The sequence below is a fragment of the Protopterus annectens genome, chromosome 10.part0 (assembly GCF_019279795.1).
Source record: "Protopterus annectens isolate FY-2018-M chromosome 10.part0, PAN1.0, whole genome shotgun sequence".
Lineage (NCBI taxonomy): Eukaryota > Metazoa > Chordata > Ceratodontiformes > Protopteridae > Protopterus > Protopterus annectens.
This window is the reverse complement of record NC_056744.1, coordinates 1,168,277,207-1,168,284,230: the sequence shown is the minus strand read 5'-3', so window position 1 is coordinate 1,168,284,230 and position 7,024 is coordinate 1,168,277,207.

Sequence of the window (7,024 nt, the reverse complement as noted above, 5' to 3'; positions counted from 1 at the left end):
TGCATGTGCACACTTACACCTTGCATGTGCAACTGTCCATGGCCTACTCATACTATACCCACCTCAGTATCATCTGCAGTTACCAGACTTCAGCCCTTTGTATGGTATTATATCCTGCAGGTATGTAGGGCCATGTCACTCACTCACTCACTCCATATATGTTGCTCTATTTCATACAGTATCCTATGGACACTCCTTTCCCACAGGCATACACAGCTGGTCAACCCTTGGACATATGCCAATTACATAACCTGCACAATGGCCCACCCTTAAGATAACACAGAATTGCTGGGGTGCAACAAGTGCCTTATCAGATCACCTATCCTTCTGTCTCTCTATATTGTCACCACATACATAGCTGTTTCACAGTTATTCCAATAGAGTCTGTTCCTATGTTTCAGACTGGTCTTGGGCAAATGCCACTTTATATTGCACTAAGATGGGCTATTTAGTACAGCAAACATGCTAATGAAGACAATTTCCATGTCTGTGAATCATTTAGTCTGCATATTGCATGGTCCATTCCTAGTGGTATGAGCCAGGTACATGGGGTTTAGCATGAGCCATCTAATGTCCATGTTTGTCCACCAGCTAAGTGAGCTTGAGTACAGCCACTGCACAATGCACAGCTGCAGTACACAACATGTGATTCAGCTACATATGTCTGTGCAAACAGGTATACCACATTGCTTCTTGAGTAGACCTACTAAGTGGACATGGCTACTTCCTTATGTGATAACTGTAACAGGGAAAGTAAGATTGTCTTGTTCTTCCTGTATATGTACTATAAGTATCACCTGCTACGAGAGGTATTAATGCCCATTTAAAAAGGCTGATGCCTGGTTTAACCTGTCATAGGTGTTCTGTGAAGTTACAGACATCACCTGTACAGGGAAACTGTACAGGACTGTACAAGCATTGCTGTGATGACCTGAGGTACTGCCACCCTGACCTATTTCATCAGTAGAAAGCAGACACTAATGAGATGCAGCCAGAGATGTACTGTACATATTATGTTATCTTCCACTGTGTTATGTGTTAACCACCTTTGGCAAATGGCAATTCCTTTGCTTTACAACTGCTGTGGAAGGTTAATTGAACATATTTGGCTGACATTGACGACAGGAGTATGTCTCCATGCTGTGGGCTCATATGTGATGTATAGCATTTCTGTATACAACTCCAGAACCATGCATGTCTCCCTTGTGTCTTATAATGTTATTCTCACTTTTCCCATTTTGTTACTCATTCAATCATCCATCATGGCTGATTAGTGGTGAATCTGGTGATTTTGTTAAAGCATTCCTGTTCCTTGCTCTGTATACAGATCCCACTTTCTAATTGGTCTTTTTTGTGGATTTATTAATATGGATGTCAACTTTCAAGGAGTCGTCTTCTGTGGCACCTAGTAGTTTGATGCTTGGTACAATTTCTATTGATGTATTGGTAATGGAGAAGATGTTAAACCTGTTGCTATCTACAGTGATGGATTTGGGGTGAACAGAAGTAATTTTTTTAGGATTTAGTATTAGTTGACAATTGTTGAGTCAGATTTCAATAGAAGTGAAGGATTCTTGGGTAAGTTGTTAATGCTTGATTAGAATGGAGGCAGAGCAGATGAGGGTGTTGTCATCAGTAAGGTGGATTAAAGTGGCATGCTTAGCAGCAGATGAGAGATCATTTATAAAGATATTGAATAAGTGGGGGCCCAGGATGGAGCATTGGGGACACCTACTGAGATGGACAGAAATGAGGGGAATGTAGATTATCATTTGACTACTTGAAATCTGTCAGATATATAACCTTAGAGACAAAAGAAGGAGGGATTGAGAAAAAAGCCAAGACTGTGGGATTTCTGGAAAAGTTTGAAGTAAGAGATGGTATCAAAAGCTTTGGATAATTCCAAGAAAAGGCACAAACTAGGTTGCTGGAATTACACTTTTTGTTGATTGCGACAATGAAGCTTAGTAGAGTAGTGGTGGAACCATGACTGGGGCAGAAACTGTACCAAAGTGGTGACTGGAGTTGATTATCAGTTAGATACTGGAGAAATTGAATATGGTACATTTTTTTAGCATTTCTGAGAAGGAGGAAAGAATAGCTATCAGTCTAAAGTTAAAAAAATCTGTGTAGTTACTACCTTTGTGTAACGGAATGATGTACATTTTTTTCCAAAAGTGGGAGACATATTCTTTTTATGTGGTTATGCTTATGAGTACAGATACAGGAAATGATAAGTATGCTAGGGGCTCAACAGCAGGTTTTATGAATTCTGATGGGAGGTTGTCAGCAACCATTGTTGTTGGTTTGACTTTGTGGAGAAGCTTTTTATGGTGGAAGTAAAATAGCTTTAGAGAAAAACAGATGAGTATGTAGGTATTGTAGGTGGTGTCAATTGTTATGTTGATGGCAAGCAGTGAGGTGACTGCTTGAAAGAGGTGTGTTAAATAGATATACAGTTTGATTACAGGGAGTACCAGGTAATAGGTTTGGTTGAGCAGTTTTACCTGGATTGAAAAAGTTATTTATGGAGTAGAAGTAACACACTTGTTTGGGGGTTTTATGATTGTTCATTTGTGGGTTGTGTAATAGTTCTTTTTATCATTTTTATCATATTTGTTTTTTTTTTTTTTTTCTAGATTTCAGAGTTGTCTGAAATAGTCTTGGCTTTATTGAGTTTTTAATCTTCACCAAGTTTTCTAAGCCTTGCATCAATTTTTCGGGATTACTTTTGCGTCTTTGGATAGCCAAGGGCCAGGGTTAGTTTTGACCCTTTTTCTTCTTTGAGGTGCCTGCTCATTTAGTATACATAGGAAGATTCTATTAAATTCTTGAATGATATCACCTAGGGGCATTCTTTTTAGTAGATTCCAGTTTATTTGCTTTAAAATTGTAGAGAAAAATTCACTGCTGAATTGGTATAAGTTCTGTACTAGTTTGTATTGAGGTTTTTTTAACTGGACTGTTAGGGTGCCTTATGGCAAAGATGGGAAGGTGGTCACTTATGGTGTCTGGAAGGGTGCCAGATTCCAAGAAGCTTGCAGGTTTAAATACAAGCATCCAATCTTTGATAGTTTCCTTGTTGCAGGGCTTGTTTATTTCAGATCGGCTTTGGATGACTTGCTGGAAGTCATAAAAATTTATGGAGGTGGAATGGGATGGAAGTCAATGGAGTTCCAGTCAGCATTTAATTCACCCAATATCGGGTTTCATGAGATATATTTGTAGAGAAAAAAAATAAAGTCCAGTACTCTCCAAACCCACTCCAAAAATGTATTCTTTATTTAGTGAGTTTAAAAAACATATAACGGTTTCAGCAACAGCCTTTCTCGGTATGGATGTTGTTGTTTGTCTTTCGGCTTTTTCCCGGTAAGGGGTCGCCACAGCAGAACTCCAGTCCGCTAATGATTGGCAGTAGATTTTTACGAAATGCCGAGATGCCAGCTTGACGCCCAACCTTCAACGAAGGCATGCCCATTTATGCACGCATGTCTTTCGAATGCTATCCAATCACGGGGAGGACATGCAGACTCCACACAGTAGGCACTCCCAAGCCAAGCCGGGAATCGAACGGGAGAACCTCTTGTTGTGAGGTAACAACGCTGCTAAATATTCAGCAGTTACTTATCACTTCCTTGAAGATGACAACACAACTCCTTGGACTTACATTTAAAGACATATATTTTTATATAAATACAAAACTTAAACTAATATTCATTCAAACCAGAAGAAAATGAAGCTCCTAGTTTCATGATCCAAAACATTCCTTTACACTAAGCATGTTTTCCCATCTTAATTTATTTGGACCGCTAAGCATAATTTTGTTAATACCCAAAAAACAAAACTGGGCATTAGGATGCTTAAGTATATGCTTAATTAAGGCATTTGATTCATGTTGACATCTAATGTCACTAACATGTTCAAATATGCGTGTTTTAAAAACTCTAGAAGTCTTTCCAACATAAAAAGCAGAACAATAACATGTAACTAAATATATAACCCATTGTGAATTACAAGAAATAGCAGGTTTAATTTCATAAGCTCTATGAGTGTTCATTGATATAAATTCCTTACTTTTGAAAATAACAGCACACACTGAACATGCACCATAATGGAAAGACCCCTTTAAAACCTTGCCATCCAAAGTGGTTTGTACTTCTTGTACTATATTTAACCCACTTTTGTAATGACTAAAATAATTTCCTATATTCTTACCATGTCTATTAGAAAAAGAACATTTGTCAGGTAGAATTTCCAACAAATCTTTGTTCAGCTTTAAAATAAACCAATGACTGTGAACAATCTGCAAAAAAAGAACTAATATTACTCCCAAAGGTGGTAACCAACCTTAGTCATTCTTATCTTGATATTTTAATAATCCGTCCCTTGACTTATTATTAGTATTATCCAAAACCTGCTGTAGTATTTTAGGATCATAACCATTATTATTAAATCTAGACTATTTTTACTAAATTCTTCCAATTCAGAACAAATTCTTTCCACCCTATAATACTGTGATAAAGAAATGTCATTAATTATATATCTAGGATGATAATCAGATGCCAGAAATAAGGAATTTTTATGGAATTCCTTCCTGTATAAGGAAGTTTTAACAGTTCCATCCAACTTTTTTTCAATCAATAATCCAAAATTAAATTTTGGAAGTATAATTAAAAGTGTGACACCCCACCACCGGACCAATAATCAAGGAGCCTCAATCCTCACCACTAGCACCAGTGGGGGATATATATTGGGAGAATGATAAGTACACACACAGTATTTCCTGATGCAGCTTTTTGCATCAAGTGCAATTTCCCTTAAGAGCACACAGAGACCACAGTCAGTTCAGAGCTGTTTTTTCTCTTTTTTTCCAGATCTCCAATAAGACTCCCCACTGGCACAGCTATAGAGTTGGGATTTCAGCTGTGTAGTCTCCAGTACCCTCTCTTGTCCAACCAGTGCTTCGTGTCCTTGCCCAAGTAGCTAACACACACACTCTTTGAAGTTTGAGTGTATCCACTCACACACCTGGGAAAGGCTGGCACAGGTTTACTAACTATGCACTCTTCTGCACAGACTATAAGGTAGTTATTACTGCTACCAGACGACTCTTTATCAGCTACTTTAAGGCCCTTAACAAAAGGTGTCCAATCATATTGTGTAATGTTACTATCAATACAAATGGTAGTTTGACCAAGAGCAAGGCTATTAGGAGTGGCCTACACAGTGTCACCAAATAAATATGCAAGTACTCTCAGAACTTAAATATGTCTCACAAATATCAACCACAATGAAAGGTTTAAATATATTTAATAACAAATAATAAAAGAACAAGAAAATACTCAGTATATGTTCACATAACATCAGAGCTCAAAATCACAGGAAATATTTAAAACAACATTGCAGGACAGTCTCAAATAAATAAAGAAAAACATCTAAATTAAGCTTTGCTATATTCCTGACTGTATCTAAGAGAATTGCACTGTTTCCTAGACTTGCTTACAGAGCAAGGCAGATGTGTGGTGAATGGATCTTCTTGCTAGGTCAAAGACACCTGCTCTCTCAGAGAGTTCTTAAATTAGTATCTCGTATACTACTGCTGGGATGACTTGCAGAATGACATCATTACTTGTCATCTGACTCCTACCCAGGGAAAAAAAAACATTGATGCAGCTGATAGCATTTAGCATCTATCTGTGAAAATACATAAGCGGGCTTTTCATAGATCTAAGGCACATCCTAGAAGTCATAAAACAATAAAACACTTCCAAGACATACAAAAACTTCTAGTTCTAGACATTGTGTCTGTTAGTGCAATGAAACTGGAAGATAACATCCTATTATTGCATGCCCATAAAGTAATTTAATTTCAGCTATTTTTCTAAAGTTAACCTCTCATGTCTCAGTTTCCATTGTTAAAATATATTTATTTAAACAGTTGCAATAGTGTATGTACATTTCTGTTCTTTTGCAGTAGGTTACACTGTGATTATATTTTTAAGCTCAGTACTTCACAGACCCTTTTCAACACACACTTCTGTAGCAGCAGTTTGATATCCACATAACATACAGTTCTAATACATTTGTAACACAAACATATGACTCATGCTGATATTCACAAATGACGCATAATTATTTACAAAATTCCAGATAGCTGGGCTGGCAGTATCTTCTTTTATGACCCCACTTATTATCATTAGGATATTGAACAAATTCTAACAAAACATCCAAATCATATGTACAAACAAACAATCCAGCAGTCACAAAAACAGTGACACCAAATATCAATAGAGTCAATATAAATGTTATGACTGACATCATATATCAAAAATTGCTCAACATATCCCATAAACCAATCAGCATATATAGGAGTAAAAGAGGCTCCCACAGCAGTACCCTGTAACTGAAAATAACATTCCTGCCTAAAATAAAAAGCATTTTTAGTCAGGTAAAGTGTTTTTTGGGTTATAGTTTCTAACTGAATTTGAATTTTGTGTTTTTGATTAAGTGAGGGGTTAAGAGTTTAATATTGGTGTGCTTGAGAAGGTGACTGTAGGAGGTAACATATAGAATAGGTGATATTGGGAAAGGCACATGTTTGGAGTTAATTTGTGGTTTGGTTGAAGTTAATGGCTCTTGGATTGAATATAGTATGCTAACTTGCCATGTGTGAGAGAGTAAGAAATATGACAAGTAACTTAAGTTGACAGCATTGCTACTGCATAGAAATATTAGTTGCAGATATATAGAGTAAAAGAAGTGATCAAATGAAAAAAGAGTAATTTTAGGTTTTACCAATATGTTTGGGTATGTGAGTAGGTTATTATGGTAAGATACAGATTCAGTGGGAGTGAGGGATAGGAGACTGTGAACTTATTCTGGAGAGTGATAGCAGGGTAGGTTGTGGTGCTTTTGGTGAACTGTGGTAAATCCTGCATTAAAGGTTGTGGAAATGATGTGCTAAGAGAGACTGGTAGCAATCTGGTCAAGATGAAAATACACTTTAGGTTTTGGTTTTATTCTG